Genomic DNA, 23676 nt, shown 5'->3' with positions numbered 1-23676 from the left:
AATATCAGAAAAATTAAAAAAAAAAAAAAACAAAAAAAAAAGGAGAGGGTGAGTGATTCTTCCCTAAAGATTGGCCAGAAGGATGAAGTGAAACCTGTTTGAATTCAATACAATGTGCATTTCTTAATTTTATAAAAATGATAATTACAACAAATTAAAATAAGGTATAAATTAAAGGATTGTACCTTTGTGTAATTATAGTGATCAAATTATAGTATCCATTTATCATTTTGCAAATATGCCAATCTGCATATTTGTACCTCCCTTGAGACAAAGAACTAATAAACAGATGCTTATGTAGAAACTGACAAGTTGCTTTCACTGGGTGTGCAAAGTATTGATTGCTCCTATGGATCTCAAACATCACATAATTAGATCCATTATTTTCATCTGTTTGGGGTAAATTGGAGACAGATTGCTATTTATTTTATTATTGTCTCTCTTTTAGGGACCCATGTCACACAAGGTAAAAAATGTATCTTCTTTCTCAGATGAAAACTGAACACTTCATGAGCTGCTACCTGTGGCTGAGGTCTGACAAGTGCATAGTTTTAAACATATCAAACTCCTATCATCTGCTACCAATTCTTTGTAGCCAGCTTCTGAATATGCTCATCTGCTACCAATTCTTTGTAGCCAGCTTCTGAATATGCGCATTATGTCATATGCAAAAGTAGAAAGGGTAAGCAGCTCATTTCAATAAAATTGACATATTTTGAACTCTGAATCTATATTAAGGCCTGGTAAAAAAAGAATAGTTGGAATAAGAGATAAGGACACTTTTTAAAAAGAGCTGGAAGGTGAATAGGAAGATTACAGATAACCAAACAGAAAAATGAGAGAATGATAGAAGAAAAAGAGGATGAAAAAGTGACAAGAATATTTCTGGTCTCTAGCACATGTATAGATACAATCACAAGACGGTGAAAAAGAAAACCAAACTCTTCAATGTGTAAAATTTTTAATTGTGACTATACTTTAAACATTACTCATACTACTCATGTGATTCCAAGTCTATGTTCCTTACTCTTTCCCTGTTCATTTAAGGCATGCAATGCCCATCCTCTGAGTTTCCCCCATACTCACTCATCCCTTATCCTGTCAGCTCCAGTGCAACCTCACACAATCAATTGCTAAGCAACAAGCGAGGAAAAGAGAGAATTAGTGCAGCTGTAAACTGATCAATCAGGAGATATGTTTAGCCTTTCCAAGCATTTATTTTAAAAATCTGATTTTTGAACTTCAATTTCATTTTGCCTCCATAATTAAAATTGACTAATCACATTCAACTTGAAGATATTTTAATTTAAAGTAATATATTATCAGTCTTTTAAACCTGAAACATCCCACATCTATAATAGTAAACAGAGATGTAGTTTAGAACAGTAATTTAAGAGCAGGTTCTTGATCCAGGAAATGTGGTGTTTGCATCATGGGCTTGCCACTTATTAGCTCTGTGACCTTGTGAGACCAGGCAAAGGACAGGTAGCTGATTATCAAAGAAAAGAAAATGGGTAAATAGCACTTCCCCATCAACCTGTTGCTAACAGCCTCCAGGGTTGGGAAAGGATCCCACTTTCTAACACAAGCAATAAACCCCTGGATGGCTCTCTTCCTGTCTTTTGGTCATGTAGGCATGAGTAGAAAGGAAACTTAAGATTTATAAAGGAGCAAGACACCCCCACTCCCTTGGGCACCAGCTCTGTGGGTTCCCTTCTCTACAGAGAGTCTCTCATCTCTCTAGATTGGTATCACTTGGATGTCCCAATTACACAATTCCTAAGTCTAAAATAGTGGAAGCACTTAGAATAGTTGCATTTACTTTTTTTTTTTTTTTTTTTTTTTTTTGGTACCAGGGATTGACCTTGAGGCAATTTAACCACTGAACCACATCTCCAGCCCTATTTGTATTTTATTTAGAGTTGCTTAGTGCCTGGCTTTTGCTGAGGCTGGTTTGAACTTTCGATCTTCCTGCTTCAGTTTCCCTAGCCTCTGGGATTACAGCTATGCATCACCATGCCTGGCCTTCCAGGTCCTCTCAACATGGAATGTTAGGCACTACAAAAATATCCCTAAAATGAATGTTGATTGCTCATCTTAGCTTGCTGCTACACTTCCACTATTCAAGTAAATTCACATTATTTTACCTTTGTTGTTTTGAACTACATGTGAAGATCTGTGAAATATTTTTTAACAGACAAGATTATGTAGTTCAGAAAAGATCATTAAGACTTTCGACTTTTTTATTTTTAATTAAATCAATATTTATGAACAGACTCGAAATGAAATGAATTCCAACACTTGGTTCATCTTCTGAGAAGCATTTAAGTAATATTAACAGAGTCTTTGAGCAAAGGACAGGAATGATCTTTTCCTTCAAGCAGAGAAACATCACAAGTCTCTTGAGAGTTTCAAGGACTCTGGTGCCTGGTATGGCTCTGAACATATTGTTCTGGAAAGGGTATTCTTGGAGTCCCAGAGCATGAGGAGGGAGTGGATTCCCCTAGAGGTTTACAGTACACATTGTGAATCTCCCGGAAATCACAGAAGTGAACCCAATGCCAGTTCTTCCTAAATGAAGGGGAGGAATGTGAACTGTGCCCATCATCAAAGGCTAGAAAAAGCCTTAGTGGCCTCAATTACCTCCTTTGCCACATAGTAGGTGCCTCACCTTGGAACTGTACTGCAGTTTCCAAAGGATGTTTTAACATCAGAGTCACAACTCTACTGTACTGCTGATCGGGTATGTGCATATTTTTTTTCACGTGAATTTGCAGTTTGAGTGTGCTTTTGTAATGCCTCTTATCAGCATACTTTGTCTTATATATGAAAATCTTATTCTGAATGGAGTAATTATTTTAAAAATATCTGAAACATTTTATTTGACATCTTTCAACATTGCTTTTAGAAAGCAAGTTATGTTTGAAGTTCTTATTTCTTTTAACTATGACTAGAGGTACTAAGATATGATATTTTCTTAAGGAGAATGGAAAGTTGTCAACTCACAATTGTATAATAATCTCAGACTGTTTTGCATGACATCACTGAGACTCCTCTCTGTAGTAACTTACATTCTAATCATAAAAAATTAAAATTGGGGTTGGGTGTGGTAGCACATACCTATAATCCCAGCTACTTGGGAGGCTAGGCAGGGAGATTGTAAATGCAAGGCCAGCTTGCCACTTATTGAGAACCTGTCTCAAAAAATTTTTAATTAAAATTCGTCCAATAGTGGTTGGGGTTATGGCTCAGTGGTAGAGTGCTCGCCTTACACGTGCAAGGCCCTGGGTTTGATCCTCAGCACCACATAAAAATGAATAGGTGATATAAAAGTATTGTGTCCAACTACAACTAAAAAATAAATATTTTTTAAAAAACATTGGTCTAATAATCTATCTTGAATATCTGCCAAAATTCAAATAAAAGATGTAAAAGTTTTTAAACAAAAAAATTCACGGAAGTAGAATTACAGTAACATTACATGAAGTTTTTAAACAAAAAAATTCATGGAATTCTTATGAATTTATCAAGTAAATATATTATCTTTATCTAAAATATACCTAAGTGACAATATATTTACAAATTTGAACTATTTTTAATTAAAATGGATTGTAATTAATATGCACACATTTATATTTATACAGTATAAAATATCATTGTTTTGATCAACAAGAGGTCATTGGAAAAATGCTGATCAATTTCTTCAAGTCATTATGCCTGGGAGCATAATTTTCTATAAGTGCAGTTGCCTGGGTCAGGAATAAGGTTACAGTTTATAAACCTAGAACTAAACTGGAGTCACAATGTCTGAGTCCTCATTATATTTGAGAGCTATTATGACTCAGTAGACTGAAAAATACAATGTAAGGCATTCTGTGCATCTTTTCTTTTAGAATATGGAGAGTTTCATTTACATGATACCGCTAAGACTACTAAATATGTTTTTAAGTTTCCAAGTGATAGTTTTATTATATATCCATCTTAAGGATGCTGTTTAGGTTATAAAAGGCTTTCTTCTAGTTTGTTTGTTATGATGGGAACTATGGAGTAACACAGCAATGAAAGATGTCAATGAAAGATGAAATTGTCATTTTAATGACATCCAAACACTTGCTATCAACATCAGAGCAAGACAAGACAGTTTCATCCTGATTATCAAGGATATACTTAACCATGACTTTTATTTTTATGTTTTATTTTTGGTAGCAGGGATCGAACTCAGGGATGCTTAACTGTTGGAAGCCATCTGTGAAATACATGGGAACTTCTCTGGGCATGGAAGCCAGGGAGAGAATAGGTCTGGCATTAGGAATATCTTGTGGCTGTCCCGTGGTGACAGAACACCCAATACATGTGAACTTCCCCTCTGCTGTGCTAGAAAAGTCCATCATAGTAGCACCAGAGATGGGCATAACCATTAGGAACTGAGCAGCCTACCTGCCTCCACCTTTATCCTATTTTGGAGAAGAATAGTCTATAGAATTTCTTTGATGTCTTCCAATATAAATAAATGAACTTTGTGTTAAGAAGCTCGATCCATATGGTCAGTTTGTCGATCCTGTCCCCACTTTGAAATTACTTTCTGTGTTCTGTGGTGTTTTCACTATTCTATTTTTCCTAGCTTTTATTTCTCAGCCCATTCTACCAAAAGGAACCATTCCCACGGCGCACATGGGACTTGGGTGGTACTTAACCACTGAGCCATATCCCCAGCTCTTTTTTTACATTTTGTTTTTGAGACAGGGTCTCACTAAGTTTCTTAGGACCTTGCTAAATTTCTGAGGCTGACTTCATGATCCTCCTGCCTCTGTCTCCCAAGCTGTTGGCATTACAGGTGTACACCACCACACTGAGCTTAATCATGACTTTTAAATAATATTTTTTATTGTTTGGATATTAGGTGTCCTCTCTAAAGCTTATGTATTAGACAATGCAAGAATATTCAGAGGTGAAATGATTAGATATGATAGCTGAAACCTAATCATTGGATTGATTAATCCAACGATTAATAGATTAATACTTTGAATGAATTACTGGGCAGTAACTGTAGGCAGGTTGGGTGTGGTTGGAGAAGTAGGTCAGTGGGTGTGTGATCTTGGGGAATATATTTTGTCCCTGGATCCTTGCTTTCACTCTCTGCTTGTTGGCCTTCATGAACTGGGCAGTTTCCTCTACCATACCTTTCTGCCATCAGGCTCTGTCTCACCTTAATCCCAGAGCCATGGAATTGACTAACCATGTACTGAACCTCTAAAACCATGGGGTCAAGTAAAGTTTTCCTCCTCTCAGTCATTCTTATCAGGCATTTTGATTGTACTGATGGAAACAGACTAACATAACCATAAAAGACCCTGATGTTACCAAAACTTTTAAAAAATCTTCTCCTATGTTCATTGTTATCCCCTTCATACTCTCTTCATAGGATCTAAATTTAATAATAAAAAAAGACATCATCAAGGAAAATGAAGAGGTGATGTTTCCTTACAGTACAAACTCTTAGGATGTAAGTTCTCTTCCATGAGAACTGAAAAATTTTCAGATGGGACCTGGATGTTCTTCTACACATACTGGAACCAAAGGACTTGCATACTGAGCCTCAGTATGTGAGTAGAATGTCAAGTTTATAAAAATCCTACATGTCAATAACAAGCAAGATATAACTGGAACATTCAATAACAATAGAAAGTTCAGTTTAGTCACTGAACAGCTCTAGAGTTATGATAAGAGTATAAAACATGCTAGAGGATTGAATATGGAGAATACAAGGAAAAATTAGTAAAGTAGATGAGGTTTGAGTCTAGTCCTTTCTGCTCTCTAACTGTAATTAAAGTATATCTCTACTGTTCCCATTTTACTAATCTGAGAACTGATCACATTGATGTAGGACAGATGAGGCTGGACACTGAAGGAATTGCAGGAAGCTGGTTTATTTTAGCTTCAGTGGTCCAGAGGGGAGTAATGCCTAAAATATCTCTGGGCCCTGAGGTTGGAGTTTCTTTGAACTTTATACTCAGTGGGAGGGAGTTTATAATTTTTGTGGGAGTTTACATCAAGTACTTTTTGTTACATTTTCTTTGATTTCCACAAATGTTTTCATAAGTTTTTACCAGTAAAACACATGGTAATTTTTGTACAACATCAAGCTTATGGCAAACTTAGTTTTGACAAGACAGATAAACTTGGCCCTTATAGACAATAGGAAGCTTTAAACCACATTGAGATTTCTGCAAAACTCTTGGCTGATATCCCATTGATAAGAACAATTACTGTGAGGGTCTTTGGAGAAGCTTAATTATGACCCTTTGGTGGAGAGGGAAAGGCACTACAACATCTTCAGAGGAAGGACATAGACTGCTCTACCTTGGCTGTCAGAATTATACTTATGAAATTTATTTCATCCTTGGAAGGATAACCAAAGTATTTATGCTCCAAATCAGGATTTTTTGTTTTTTTTGTCAAGAGTAAATGTTCATTACATAAGACAAAAAGACAGCAGCCATAAGGTGAAACTGTTCTGGGAAAGCTTAGAAATAATGCTCATCTTACTTTTGAGAGCTTCTTGGAGAAATTGCCAAGTAAGACCTAAGGTCCTGGCATTGCCACTCAATGCTTTTCTTTCTAATGGAAGCATTTAGACTAAGCATCTTGATCATTTTTCTCTAACAGTTACCACATGTTTCTCTGAAACAGAGATTTAGTGGTTGAACAGCCATGCCAACACAAACAAAAAACTCATACTTGAATCACTACTGCTTGGAAACCCTGTACCTTACACAAATGGTATCCAAACTGAATTTAGAGACTGAGACCATTCAAATCACTGAAGATTCTTAATTTCAGGCTGAAGACTGGAAGCAGTATGGATTATGTCCAAATACTGCTTAACATTGCATTTAATATGCAGTGAAGGGTCTGGGAAAACCACTCACCAATATTGAAATTTTCTGTCTTGGTATTTTCCATCTACTCCATAGAGGGAGGCAGCTGTAATCTTGGCAGATCCTATTATATACTCAAGTTTACTCAGAGTGCTGAAATTATATACCTTTTCATATTAACAACTGTTTTATCTCTAATGTTTTATCTTACACTTTGTCTAGTCTAGAATCTGTAAAACTAATGGTCACAATTCATTGAACTTAATGATATAGATAATGACTATATTACTTGTTTTGTTATTTGAAATGTAAAAATTAATGAAAATTTCCACATGTAAGGATGGAGTAAGGAGATGAATTAAACTGGTTCTTATGAATCTATATACCAATTATTCACTTCCCTAATATAATACCTCAATCTGCTTTTATCTTTTATATAATTTCTTATAATTGCATCAGAAGTGAAAAACCAAATACAGTATAATGCTATATACAAAATAACTGCCTGTCTTCACTGAGGATTTATCCAGTCCATGTCACTAGACAGCTAGTGTCAGTCAGAGTAACTCTTCCCATTTCCCTTGGACTCAATGATCTCTAGTCATCCTTCATCAGTACTGTAAGGAGCAATCCCTGACAAGAGTGTTAGGAACCCTAATCCATATCGCTGTGTTAGTTTGGCAGCTTTTCATCACTGTAATAAGAATACCTTAGAAAATCAACTTAAAGGAGGGAATATTTATTTTGGCTCATGATTTCAAAGGTTCCAGTCCATGGGCACTTGGACTCATCATTTTCGGTCTTTGGCGAAACAGAATATCAAGGCAAAAAGCATGTGATAGAGTAAAGCTACTTTCCTTGGGCCAGCCAGGAAACAGTGAGGAAGAGGGACAAGATAAACCCTTCCAGGGCAGGCTCCAATGACACACTTTTGCTAAGTAGGCCCAATTTCCTACAGCTTTCATCATCTACCAATAGTCCATTCAACTAGGAACTCATCAATGGATTAATTCACTAGTTAATGATGGTCAGAGCCCTTATGATCCAATCACTTTCCCAAAGCCTCACTCTGAATAACGATGCAATGAAGATCAAGTCTTCAACACAGGAGTCTTTGCAGGACAATCCAGATCTGAAATGCAATAGTCACCATTTAACTACAGTCTATAAATATGTTAACTAAATACATTCACTTAACCAATTATTAGATTTTTTATCTCTAGGAAGAATATTATTAGCTTGTAATTGTGCTTGTAGCAAAATAGACTTATCATTTGATTTTGTTGTCTTTGTGGTCACTGAAAATCCAGACTAGCAGAGGGAATGGGCATATTCTAGAATGAGGGAATTCTGTTAGCCCAGTACTGGTTACATGGTTTGTTTCATTTGTGAAAAATTCATTGGTCTGCATGTTAAGGAAACACGCATTTTTCTACCTATATATTATACTTTACCAAAGTTAAAAAAGATGAATATGGGATTTATTTTAGTCAGCCTTTTTCACTGCTGTGACTAAATGACCCTACAGCACAACCGTAGAAGAGGAAAAGCTTATTTCGGGGCTCACAGTTTCAGAGATCTCAGTCCAGAGTCAACAGGCTCATCCGTTGGGGCTCAAGGTGAGAAAGGGCATCATGGTGGGAAAATGTGGCAGAGAGAAGCAGCTCATATGATGCTCAAACAGCAGATAGAGAATCCACTTTCCACATACAAAATATACAACCTATAGCCACACCCCCAATGAACCACTTCCTTCAGCCACTCCCCACCTGCCTCCAGTTACCATCCCAGTAATTCCATCAAGGATTAATTAACTGATTATGTTAGCTTTGGGGGAATACCACATCTAAACCATAACAGGATTTAATTGAAATAAACTTTTCAAAAATAAGTCATTATTGTGCTAAAATAGACACTAAAGAAAATTCTTTAGGCAGAAAGTAAAGATCTTAAACACAAGATGGAAATATCTCAAGAAACGAAGAACATTAGACTGGGTAAGTATCTGGGAAAATGCATGAAAATTTCACTCTACAAAGGTGAAAAAATTACTAAACAAGCAATAATGATTGCTTTGTAGGTTTTAAAACTGTGCTGAATAAAATGCATAGGTTCTAGTTTGTAATTTGCTTGAATCCTTTATCATTATTCATATATACAAATATACAGGTAATCTTGTATAGATTTCTCTTTGACTTATTTCAACTTTCAATTATTTAAGTCTATAACATTTGAGTGGTTTTATTGCTCAAGTAATTGCTTTCAAGCTTTTCAAAAACAGTAGATGGATTTTTTTCTATGTAGAACATACTCTTCATGAATTCCCTTAATATATAATATAGTATAAAAATTCCTTTTTTTGAAATAGCTTTATTTTGTAAGACCTTTTAATAACTGAAGCATAATTAGAAAATGGTTTTAAAAGACCAGCCATCAGTTAAATTATTTTTATTATTGTTAGTTTTATTGAAATGTATTTTAAATTACTATAATAATAGCCTTCTAGTAAAACTAACAAAAAATACTTGGGGGATTTTTCTTTATTAAAATATAAAAGATTACACAGAAAGACCTAAATATTTACAGATTCTTAATGTTCAAATTGCTAAAACAAAATGAAAGTAATTTTTTATTTTAAGAGCAGTACCCCTGCCTGAGCCAGCCGTGGTGGCACACACCTGTAATCCCAGCCACTAGGGAAGCTGACGCAGGAGGATGGCAAGGTTGAGACCAGCCTGGGTAACTTAGTGAGAACTTACCTCAAAATTTAAAACATACATAGGGCTTGGGAATGTAGCTCAGTGATAGAGTGCTTGTCTAGCACATCCTGGGTTCAATCCCCAATATTAAAAAAGAAAAAGGAGGAGGAGGAGGAGGGGGAGGAGGAGGAGGAGGAGGAAGAGGAGGAGGAGGAGGAGGAGGAGGAAGAGGAGACAGAGAAAAGAAAAGATCCCCACTTCAGCAGGTTATACAAATAATGGAATAATGGCTACATGTATGCACTGGTATGATACAGATATTCCTTTAACATTTGCTCCATTTTATTTCCTCTTCAACAAAAATTTTTAAAATGAATTTTTATTATGTATATTTAAGGTATAAAGCAGGATATTGTGGGATACATATAGATAGTAAAAAGGTGGCTATGAAACAAAGTAACATATCCACCATTTTAAATAGTTGCCATTTTTGTATGTGTAAGGCAAGAGGAGCAAATATTTTTAAAGTGACTGCTAAGTGCCAAGTGCTGGAGACTGAATACAAACTAGGCTTTCTTGGTCCTTGTCCCTTGGGACTCACAGTCTACTGGGGAATATGGGCAGGTAAACAACTGCAATGCAGTCATCATATGGGAACAATGAGAACACTCAGAAAAGGCAGCTGACCTGTATTTAAGTAGAAAGATTTTGATCAGGGATGAATAGAAACTAGCTGATCTGTGCTGTGACTTTTCAAATCTTCCCTCTTGTAACTCTTCATTCATAAAACTGTTAAGTGTTTGCTTTGGTCCAGGACTTTCACCTTCAGGTTCATCTCCAGTCTGATTGCCCTCACTATTCTTAGTTTTTCAAACAGAAAATAATCTTTGGCTTTGTCCTTCCATGGAATTTGAAATGTATCTTCATGAACACTTTAGATTCTATTTCTTAATTTTTATAATCTCAGACACTTCTGACTTAAAAAAATTGCACAAATCTTAACCTTCCTTATAAATATTAAATTATAATTTAGCTGATTTGCAGAAAATATCAACAGAAGTTCTTACCTTCTACATATAGTTTTTAATCTCAGATTTAAAGGTTAAAACTTGCAGTTCTTGGCTGCATTGTTAACGTGCAAAGTCCACGTTATATTTTCTTCAACACCGTTCTTCAATATGCATTCTCTGTCACTTCGCCCTTCCCAGTCCCATCCTTAGACAATCATTCTAATGTGCTTACTGTATATCCTTTGTCTTCTTGAAAATTGAGTACTTTCTTGGATTGGTGTCTCTAATTTACATAACTTTTTCATTCTGCATCTCTTTCATTTTCTTTTTCCTCTCACTATAGTTTTAACTACATAGAGTATCCATATTGCTATAAGTACATACAATCTGTATTTCTAACCACTTCATTATGCTCTAATGTACATCATCAGACATTTTACCTATCTGAATTCAGTGGGAAAACCTGGCTACCATCTACAACCCAAGACACATCTAGGTTCATGGGTCTGAAGTTTACATAATGGAGACACATGAAAAAATACAAATTAGACATAAAACACTAGCACAATTTGAGACAAAATGGAATATTTATTAAACATAAATTAAATGACTTTCCCATTTAAAATAAAACACTAACCAATACCACAAATTTCCAAATTGTATTAATTACTCCCTGATGTATTTCTTTAATCCCCAAGAATATTCCCATTTTTGTCTTCATTATCTTTGATTGATTATCTCTTCCCAGGACAACAATTTATTGGTGGAGAGAACAGATACAGGCCAGTATTTAGTGTGATTAACTGTAGTGTGTGCATGTCTATCCCTGACAGTAGTTTCCTAGCTTCCTATTTGGTAATGCTTTAAGAATTTTTAGTATTACTGTTAAATTGGGGAAAACCCAGAGCAAGTTCCTTTCATGTACAGTGTCTTCATTCAGAGGCCAAACTTAAACATTCATGAGTTAATAACACTCCTTAACCACTTTGCCCTCAGTATCTTCAAGGTAGTGATGTAGGATCATTTCTGTGTCATCTGGATGTTAGTATTTCATGACAAATAACAAGAAATTTCAACCTTTCGTTCAGTTTTTTTTTTTTGGGGGGGGGGGGCGGGGATATTTCATCAGAGTTTTAAATCTTTTTTTCTCCCAACATATTTATGTGATTCATTCTTCTTCAACAAGCTTATTAAGTAATCCAGGAACTTATATAATACTTCCCCACTTCTTAGTGAAATACCGTCCTTACTTATGCTTCTGTTTGACGAAACATGTTATATATTTCTCTGTTCATTGATAGTATGATTTCCATAGACTTTGTTGCTTTTATTTATAACTTTTGTTTCATATCACCCTATTTTTCTCTGGTAGTTTAATACAAAAAGTTAAAATGGCACAGAAAATGCTATATAAAATACTCTTTTCATATTTCCAAATTTCAGTTAACCTATCATTTTATATTTGAGATTTAATATACTTATAGACAAATTGGTGTCTTTGTTTGTTTGTTTTTTGTAACAAGGAATTGAACCCAGGGGCTCTTAATCACTGAACCACATCCCCTGTCCATGTTTATATTTTATTAGAGACAGGATCTCTCTGAGTTGCTTAGGGCCTTGATAAGTTGCTAAGACTGGGTTTAAACTGGAGATCCTCCTGCGTCAGCCTCCTGAGTTGCTGGGATTGCAGGCATTTGCCACTGCTCCCCACTCTAGACAATTATCTTAAACCTTGTTTGTATTTAGGTTTCTTAATGTTTTTTTTTTTGTAAATATAATTTAGAATTTGATTGTACCTACTTTGTGTAGCTTTAGTTTTATGTAGTCAGAGAACACAAAGGAAAATTTCAAGTCAGCATTGTGTTTAAAATAGCCCCTGTATGAAATACAATGAAGATAAAAATATAGGTCAGTATTGGACAATACCTAATTACTCAGTTTTAGATAGTGAAGAGGCAGTTCCCCCTGCCCGCTGTGGCAAAGTTAAAGAAAAGAGCAGGACATAGTGCTATACATTTTTATTCTCTCTCTCCCTCTCTCTCTCTCTCTCTCTCTCTCTCTCTCTCTCTCTATATATATATATATATATATATATATATATATATATATCAGACCATATATATATATCAGATATATATATCAGACCATAATAACTTTATATAGATCTGACTGCAAGCAACATAAATTAGTCCACTGAACTCAAGTTTCATGTGTATTCAACTCAGATTCTCTGGTTACAAACCAGATATACTCATGGTTATTTCTATACTCATTTTCAGTAGGGAAATTAGGGTAATGGTTAAAATAGCTTACTTTTATAACTCCTGCCAAAAAAAAAAAAAAACACATATAACCACATGAACCCATTCCTATGGCTTCTTCTAACCAAGATCTTATTACCTCATAAGCAAACCAACCTCTGTCACCACCATGAATGATGGTGCACGTGTCCCTTTTTTTGGAGCTGTGCAAGAACTTCTTGGCAATCTACATTTGGGAGCATGATTTTCAGATCCTAAGAAACACATACTTAACTGGTCTCTCTAGAATGAATGCACTTTATTTTATTTCACCTGCAGTGCATGAACATTCTGGAATCTTCTACCAACACTTGCCAATATTCAGTTTTTCTAGCTTTTGCCAGACTAAGTAGTAAAAAAAAATACAAAAATTACAGTATTATCAAATTTAGCCTTTCTCTAGTCAATAATGATACTGAACAATTCTTTGTATGTCTGTTAGCTTTCTCATTTTCTTTCTGGTATAAATTGTTATTTTTTCCCCATTTTAAATTTTTTAATTTATTATTTCTTTGAACCCAGGGGCACTCTACTACTGAACTATACCTTCAACACTTTGTATTCTTCTTCTTCTTCTTCTTCTTATTATTATTATGACAGTGTCTTGATAAATTCCCAGGTTGGCCTTCAATCCTCCTTGCGATCCTCCTTACTCTGCCTCCCAAGTAACTGGATTACAGGTGAATATACTACTGTATCAAACTCCTTTTCCCCATTTTAAAATTATCATTGCATCTTTAAGTGGTTAATTAGCAGATGTTCCTTGCATATACTATATTTTAATGCCCCATCAGCTTCAGAATCACAAATATCTTCTAGTCTGTCGTCTTACTATTTATCAATTGTTATCTTTTCTTCATTTAACAGACATTTTTTAATCAGCCTTGCTTTAATGATCTTAGAGTATTGCTTAATAGAGCCTCTCTACTACCACAAAGATTTCTTATAGATTGTCATACTGCATAGAGAGTAATCTTTCCCATTTTTAAGGTTAACCTCTTCTTACGTGACCTTTAATCTACTTGTCAATTTCCTTAAAATGCAATTGAAATTTCTATTTATTTATGAAGAATTTATACTTTTATGTCTCTCCATAAAAAAGCATGAAATGAATTTTATTTAAAATATGCCCTATATTCTTTATTATTTTTACATGTTTTCAATGGCTTTTGTACTTTCTCAGTTAACTTTAGATACTAAATAGTTTTGTCACTATTTTGAATGTGTCCTATTTTTTTAAAAAAATATATATTCTAGTTCCTAAGTAGAAATCTAGTTCTAATTATTTTACTTTATATACAGCGATGTTATTTTATTCCCATTTCTAATACTGTGTTTTTTACAGATGATAATCTTTTCCAGTAATGAAGATAATTTTAATTTTTATCCTATAATTTCTTTTTCTTTTCTTGGAGTAATAAGAGTATGAGTAATTACTTCACGTAATATACTGGTAAATTCTGGGAATTCAATTTTAAATATAAAGTAGTTGGGCGTGGTGGCACACACCTGTAATCCCAGTGGCTTGGGAGGCAGAGGCAGGAGAATGGCAAGTTCAAAGCCAGCCTCAGTGAAAGTGAGGTGCTAAGCAATTCAGTGAGACCCTGTCTCTAAATAAAATACAAAATAGGGCTGGGGATATGGCTCAGTGGTTGAGTGCCCCTGAGTTCCATCCCCAGTAACCCTCTCCAATAAGTAAATGAATATCAAATAAATAAAATTCCATGCTTCCAATTTTAATTGCCCCTTTTTTTCTTTTTCCTTTGCAAAATTTTAATTTATTTTTTAGTGTTGGGAATCCAGTCCATGGCTTTGTACCTGGCAAGTGCTTTACCACTGAACTACATTCCCAATCCCTAAATGCCCTTAAATGCTCCTACTAAATATAACTGTTTAGTGTATTGCCTTTTGCAATTATACTATTTCATATTCCACTGATAAAATTAGAGAACGGAATAGGCAGAGTTAGGTCTAAATCACTTGGGAATTCTCTGATCTGCAATATTATAACTTCACAAGAAAGAAAATACAAATCATCTATGACCTTCTATGTAGGGTAGGGAACACTATATATTGCCACTAGATGGCACTTAAATTCAAAAGTAAAATGATACAATTGAAAAATACACCACCACCTGGAACAGAATGTTGTCATTTGCATTAAATATATATATATATATAATATATCCATTATAATTATCTGATCAATCTGTGTCTGATTGTACCTATCTGACAATCTTAGATGATTAGATAATATTTTTTTTCTAGAGAAGGGGAATAGGTGCTTTTATTTTATTTTTATGTGGTGCTGAGGATCAATCCCAGTGCCTCACAGGTCCTGGGCAAACACTCTGCCACTGAGCTACAGCCCAAGCTCCAAATAGATAGTATTTCACTTCACTATTTAATCCTAAAGTGAATTAGAGATAATGTATATGCATAGGTATGTCTATCTGTATGTTTATATCTCTCTCTCTCTCTCTCTCTCTCTCTCTCTCTTTCTGTGTACCTACAACTTTTTCAAAGATTGCTTGTGACAACTTTTGAACAACATTTGTCGATATTTTCTTCCCTTCTTCTTTGACTACATATAATGATTTCACTTGCTCCATTCTTGATTTTATTATTCTATAAAAGATATTTATTAACATCCATATAAAAGAATCAAATTCAGGCTGGGGTTGTGGCTCAGTGATAAAGCACTTGGTAAAGCCTTACCAAGTGTGAGGCACTGGGTTTGATTCTCAGCACCACATAAAAATAAATAAAATAAAGATATTGTGTCCATCTATAGCTAAAAATAAATGCATAAACACTTAAAAAAAGAAGAATCAAATTCTTCAAGGGATGAAAGCCATTTCAGAATATAGTCATGACAAATGTCATAATAATAGCTCACTTAAATATGGCTTTCCCTGTGTTCCTAAATAATATTTTTCCTTTTAAGACAACCTTGGCATTTCAGAAATAAAATTTTCATTATTTTTTTTTCTTTAACACATTTAACAAGTCCTCTTCAACAACGGAGAACTTCAATCTCAACCTTCACTCTGCTTTCAAACTGTATAATCCTATTCCTAAAGAGAGCGAAAGTTGTGAACAAGAAACCAGTGGGCTTCACTGCACAAGAAATTTGGAGCATTTTATTTAGAATTAAAGTATGATTTCTGTGCTTCATATAAATTGAGGATTCTCTGAACTTCATTTGTTAGAGAGCTGACAACTTTTTAAAATATGAAAGAACTTAAAAATAAGAAGCAAATAAAATTACAAAAATTCCTTAGTAGTTCACTTTGAACAGAGTAAATGTGGAATAGATAAATAATTTTATGGCAAATACTTTGTTGTAAAAAACACTCTCTGGTTCTGATAGAATTTGAACATACCCATCAAGGGTTTGCATGTTGAAATAATCCCTTTGGAGACGTATTAAAAGGATGAAAACCTAATGATGTTTGGGGGTGAGTCCAATGGGGACATCTTAAGCATTAGATAAGGTCTTCATCAAGGGGTTTCCATGATTTAATACTGCTGGCTATTTAAGAAGAGAGAAACTGGAGGGTGTGAGGGTGTAGACATGTGTGTGCATCTTGTCTTTTGTCATATCATGCCCTCCACCACCTTGAGACTCTGCCAGCAAAAGACCACCACTAGATATGACCCTTTAAGTATGGACCCGAACTATGGGCCAAAATAAACTCTTTGTGTATAAGTTACCTAGCCTCAGATATTTCCTTATAGTAACAGCAACAACAACAACCAACACAGGGAACATCACTTGCTGTTAAGCCACGTGCTACAACATAGAACAAAAATGCCTCATGTACGCTTTGTTTCAAATTTGCATAAACACTGAAACTTTTACTAAAGTACACCAAATTTGTACTTGTATTATCTCAACAGAAAGAAATGTGATTTTTCTAGTCTTAGACCACCATTTCATTTGAAGGTCTTTTTCATTTAACACTACTCAGGAACTTGTTTGCTCCTGTGCTCTAATAACTAACTCAATAGGAGGCATTCTGAAAAAAAGAAAATTGTTATTGTTTTTGAAGACTCAGCTAGAAGGTATTTTTCTCATAATGGCCTTGTAAACAGCCCTTTTCACAGGGAAAGTATTAACTATTTCACAAACAAATTTTGTTTTCTTAAATTGTAACTATATTTAGCTATACCCTAAAATGATGAAGCATTTGATCTGTGATTAACCTCTATGGTGATATATAGAGATATTACAGTTCTTATTTTTGTTATAGATTTTGTCTTTAACGTTTGTAAATTCGCTTAAGGATTCTGAATTAAAAAAGCACTTGTGGTAGTAGTCCCTTCCATTGTTTGAGCTTAAAGGCATACCAAGTAGAAGATGACTTCTACTTTGACTATTTTATCTTCATCTGAATCTCTTAATAAAAAAAAGTTATTCTATTACTTTGGTAGAAATTAAGAAAAATCATGCAACTCTCATAATAGCTATTAGTATGCTGCTTTATGTCTGCTTTTATTCACCTTTTTCATTATTAAAAATCACCACACAAAAAGCTTCAAGAGGCATTTTCTTTGCTATTGACTATCCATTATTGATAATGAAAATTTGCACTGCACTTTGACACTACAGTATTTGCATATACATAAATAAAAATGAATAACAGAAGCTGGGGTTGTGGCTCAGTGATAGAGCACTTACCTATCATGTGTGAGGTACTGGGTTCAATTCTCAGTATCACATATAAATGAATGAACAAAATAAAGGTCCATCAATGTCTAAAAAAATATGTTTAAAATCATAAATAATAGCTGGGTGCAGTGATGCATGAATGCAATCCCAGTGACTTGGGAGGCTGAGATAAGAGGATTGCAAGTTTGAGGCCAGCCTCAGCAACTAAATAAGCAACTTTGAGATCCTGCCTCAAAATAAAAAAAAATAAATAAAATAAAAAGGGCTGGAGATGTAGTTCAGTGGTAAAGCCCACTTGGGTTCAATCCTCAGTACCCCTCCCCCTCAAAAAAAAGTTTTAAAAATGGACAACAATATTGACATAGGAATTTGATAATCTCACAGCCTTGTTACTAATGCTCCCTACTAGTTCCAGTCACATAACTAAACATAAATAAGAACAGAACCATTGAAATGGTTGCAAAACTTTGAGAAAATAATAAAGCAAACACAACATCTGATGCAAAATTTATAGAATTCCTAGTTGCTTGCAAGAAGGAAGTGCACTTGTGAGGTACAAGCCCCAGGAACAAAGCCAGAGTTCATACTGCTGTGGAAGCATAGGGTTCAGTGATCGATGAATTTGCAGAAGCAGGTATGTTAAGGGAATAATGGACTTACAGTGGTTTCAGTATGACACTGGACTAAAATGGTTATTGATCCATGGAGTATCAGAAACGCAGTCATCAGAGTGAAGCACAAACCAATTATCTGTTTTCTGAAATCATGGGAGCTGTCACTGATTGGCTGGCAGTTATGAGAGGGACAGGGATGTGATGATTGTGATTAATAGTCTTAGAAGCTTTGGGCTGGCTCTTCTTGACTTGCTAACTCCCAGAAGCATAGCTACAGGAGTGAAGCTGTTGTGAACCAAGATTTTCAAGAAACGTAATCAATGGAATGAGGGTGTTACGGTTTGGCTGATTTTTCAGACAATGTACCCCGAACCAGATTTATCACTAACAATATTTACCTGTTCACAACTCAAAACGTGGGCTGAAGAATAGCTTTTCCTTCCCTTAATATGAAAACAAATACTCTGAATTCCCAACAAGAATTATTTTAAAAAATTTTTATTTCTTTCTTTTAGTTATACATGACAGTAGAATTTTGACATATTATAATATACATGGAGTATAACTTCCCATTTTTGTGGTTGTCCATGATGTGGAGTTACATTAGTTATGTATTAATATATGAATATAGGAAAGTTATGTCTGATTAATTCTACTGTCTTTCCCATTCCCATCACCCCTCCTTTTTTTTTGACTTTCCCCATCCAATGAAGGAAACTCCACTCCTATACCCCACTACACCCCACCTATTGTGAGTCAGCATCACATATCTGAGAGAATATTCTGCCTTTTTTTTCCAGATTGGCTTATTTTGCTTACCATGATAGTTTCCAGTTCCATCCACTACCAGAAAATGCCATAATTTCATTCTTCTTTATGACTGAGTAATATTACATTGTGTATATATAACACATTTTCTTTATCCATTCATCTGTTTAAGGGTACCTAGGTTGGTTCCATAGCTAAACTACTGTGCATTGGGATGCTATAAACATTGATGTGGCCATGTCACTATAGTGTACTGATTTGGGGTACATGCTGAGGAGTGGGATAACTGAATCAAATGGGGGTTCCTTTTCAAGTTTTCTGAGGTATCTCTATATTGTTTCCAGAGTAGTTGTACCAATTTGCAGTCCCACCAACAATATATGAGTGTACCCTTTTCCCCACATCCTCAACAATATTTATTGTTGCTTGTATTCTTGATAATTGCCATTCTAACTGGAGATGGAATCTCAGTGTAGTTTTACTTTGCATTTCTCTAATTGCTAGAGATGTTGAACATTTTTTTCATACATTTGTTGACCGTATTTATTTCTTCTATGAAATGCCTTTTCAGTTCCTTTGCCCATTTTTTGTTATATTATTTGGGGGTTTTTTGGTGTTAATTTTTTTTTTTTAGTTCTTTATATATCCTGTAGATTAATGCTCTATCTGAGGTGCATGTGGCAAAGATCTTTTCTTCCCATTCTGTAGGCATTTTGTTTATGTTGTTGTTGTTTCCTTTGCTGTGATACCATCCCTTTATTGATTCTTGATTTATTTCTTTTGCTTTAGTAGTCTCATCGAGGAATTGTGCTTCTAAGCTGACATAATGGAGAGTTGGGCCTACTTTTTCTTCTAGTAGGTATGAGGTCTCTGGTCTAGTGCCTAGATCCTTGATCCACTTTGATTTGAGTTTTGTGCAAGGTGAGAGAGAGGGTTCTAATTTCATTTTGTTACATATGGATTTCCAGGTTTCCCAGAATGATTTGTTATTATAATAACTGTATTTATGTGGATTTGTCTCTGTGTCTTCTATTCTGTACCACTGGTCTTCATGTCTGTTTTTTTTTTTTTTTTGTGTGTGTGTGTGTGTGTGTGTGTGTGCCAATACCATGCCATTTTTGATACTATAACTCTGCAGTATAATTTAAGGTCTGGTATTATGATACCTCCTGCTTCACTTTTCTCACTAAGGATTGCTTTAGCTAATCTGAAACTCTTATTTTTCCAAATAAATTTCATAACTACCTTTTCTATTTCTATAAAGAACATCATTGGAGCCTTAATAGTAATTGCATTAAATCTATAGAGCACTAACAATAATGCTTAATAAGTATTTCCAGTTTTCTTCAGCCAAATCTATAGAAGAAACACCTGGAATGTACAGATGGTCACTTGTAGAAATAGCATTTCAGCTACTAATGCCACTTAAGTGAGTGCTACTGTGGCTGAAAAATACCTTTAACTGCAGAATTTTTATTTGTTGAAATAAGAAGGAAAGGAAATTTGGGGCATACTGTCATATCCAATGCAGGATATAGGATAAAAATCATTAAATAGAGTTCAACTCATGATATTGTTGTGGTGCATTTGAAATAAGTCACCAGGTCGGTTTTGAAGCAAGACATGGGACTTTATTCACCAGTAGGATGGAAAGGCAGCAAGCAAGTTGCCTCTGCAATCTTCACCCCTTTGCAGAAGGCTGGGTACATTTTTATAGCTAAAACCCACAAACTACCAGTAAGTCAAAACCCATAGCAAGGTAGGAAGTGGGTCAAAATGACCCAGGTTAGGGTACAGCACACTGCCCATGAAAAATGGTATCTAAATGGAGAAATCTTACAAATGCATTTCTTAATAATACATTGTTTCTATGTGTCCTCGGACAGAATGTGCTTAGCAGGAGGTAGCAGAGGCAGGTTAATCTCATGGAAGAATAATTTCTCACATGAAATGGAGTCTCAGGGTAAAATGGAGTTTGCCTGGTTAAGGCACATATAGTTTGGCCCATAACACTATCAAGTTTAATTGAAATGTCTCACAACTCTCACCCATGGAAACATGGAGGAAAGAGGTGCTTGCTATGACATCTGATGTGCAGAGGCCAGGGAAGATGCTAAATATCCTAAAAAAAATGCAACCTCCATCCCAACAAAGAATTATATAGCCCCCAAAATCAAATGTGTTAACATTGAGAAACCAGACTACAGTCACAATTTCATTTGGAGGCCTTTTCCATTTAACACTTCCAGGGTTCTGAAGAATTTACTTGCTCCTTTGGCTCTAATTACTTTGCTTATATTATCTAATTGCTTTGTTTACACTATCAAATTGCTTTGTTTACATTGTAAACACCCTAAGGGATGCTCCATTTTTAGTTTTCTAACTCCTGAGTGGTATTATAGACTGTCAATGTATTCAGAAAGGCAGGTCACTGTTTAGGTGGTAATCATTTCAATACCATCAGGTAATTAAGCTCCAAGCTTTGGTACTCTGATTATAGCACTCTAAATAAGGAATACCTGTGCTGAGCTGCAGATCCAGAGCACCAACACTGAATCACTTAGGAAATATTGACTCTTTACTCCCATTACTTTTTAGAGAACTCTTTTCTTAAAAGATACATTGGAGAGAAAGGGAGTTACCGAAAAAGGTATACACTTAGCTATAAAGAGATGAAACAGGGAAATGATGAAATCTGTGTTTAATGTGGAGGACAAATTTATAGCAGAAAGGTCAGTTGCCAAATGAACCAAATTAACATATACAGGAGATACACAGGAACACATTGTGAGCAGGAATGTGGTTATACTGTAGAAAGCTAAAAGTCAGCATTGACAGTCCAATGTAGAACTCCAGGAATGAGAATAGCATCAAGGAATATTTTCAGACAGCTGTGTTGGCCATCATTTCCTTTCTTAGGATAGGAAAGCCAAGAGGTGAGGCTTGAAGAGCAAGAGAGGAAAATAATGGGACTGGTTTTTTTTTGATATATTGTGTTCGAGGTCCTAGAGAGATAAAGTAGTCAGCTTCAATAAGCAATTAGCTAGGATGCTCTGAAGCTTATAACAGGAGCGTGGAAATAGGGTCACCAGCACATAAAGGGTAATATGACATTAATCAGGAAGATTTCTGCTTTCAAAAGAATAATAGTATTTAAAAAAACATACATAATGACCAGAATAGAAAGCATGATATAATTGCTTGAATGAAAGTATTTTAAAAGCACCTTTGAAATACAAGGAAGTATGCATTGGTTTGAGCTGGTACAGGAAAGATGAGTCAGAATTCAATAGAAGAAAATGGTGGGATCTAATCAAGAATCAATAAATGGGAGGGTATCAAACTAAAAATGTTCTTCACAGCAAAGGAAACGATCAACAACATAAACAGAGAGCCTACAGGTTGGGAGAAAAATTTTGCCACATACACTTCAGATAGAGCATTAATCTCCAGGATATATAAAGAACTGAAAAGACTTAAACCAAAAAAAATCAAATAATTGAACCAATAGATGGGCAAAGGAACTGAATAGACATTTCACAGAAGAAATACAAATGGTCAATAAATGTATGAAAAAAAATATTCAACATCTCTAGTAACTAGAGAAATGCAAAGTAAAACTACACTGAGATTCCATCTCACTCCAGTCAGAATGGCAATTATCAAGAATCCAAGCAATAATAAATGTTGTCAAGGATGTTGGGAAAAAGGTACACTCACACATTGCTGATAGGGCTGCAAATTGGTACAGCTACTCTGGAAAGCAGTATGGAGATTCCTCAGAAAACTTGAAAAGGAACCCCCCATTTGATTAGTTACCCTACTCCTCAACATATATCCAGAGGACTTAAAATTAGCATACTAAAATGATGCACCCACATCACTATTTATAGCAGCTCAATGCACAATAGATAAGTTATGGAACCAAATTAGGTGCTGTTAAATGGATGGATAAAAAAATGACGCATATATACATAGTGGAATATTAGTCATAAAGAAGAATGAAATTATGGCATTTGCCAGTAAATGGATGGAACAGAAAATCAGGGGAAATAAATCAATCTGAAAAAAACATGGGCTGAATGTTCTCTCTGATATGCAGGCGCTAACACATAATAAGGCAGAGAGGAAATAATAGACTTTCATTGGATTAGACAAGGGGGAATGAAGAAAAGGGAGGGGGTATGAGAATAGAAAGGACAATATAATTAATTTGACATAATTTTCCTATGTTCATATATGAATGCATTACCAGTGTAACTCCACATCATGTACAACCACAAAAATGGGTTCCTAATTAGAATAAGTCATACTCCATGTAAGTAAATGTCAAAATATACTCTAGTTTCATGTATACCTAAAAAGAACAAATAAAAAAAGGAGATAATGGGAAACAAAAACAAAAGCAAAAAATAGTGGGATCCAAGTTCTTAATGCTGGATAGTGTATGCCAGGCTACCTCCTTTGAAATCCAGATGCTAACACAGAAAAGCTGTGTTGTGTTGGTCAGGTTACTTAACTGTGTGTATGTGCAATGATATAATCTGGCTTTTGTAGCTCTTCAACTGCAAATAGGGTCTTCCAATCACAGCTATCAACCATGCTTCTGTTTTGAGCCTCAGAGCTGCATGGCTACCATCAAACCCACATGTACAACAGCACTAAACTTATAACACCACTTGTTGGTTTCTCTTCTCTATAAAGCATCAGTTATGTTTAAAACTTTTTACCT

Source organism: Callospermophilus lateralis, chromosome 9 (assembly GCF_048772815.1).
Source record: "Callospermophilus lateralis isolate mCalLat2 chromosome 9, mCalLat2.hap1, whole genome shotgun sequence".
Taxonomy (NCBI): Eukaryota; Metazoa; Chordata; class Mammalia; order Rodentia; family Sciuridae; genus Callospermophilus; species Callospermophilus lateralis.
This window is presented reverse-complemented; position numbering follows the sequence as displayed.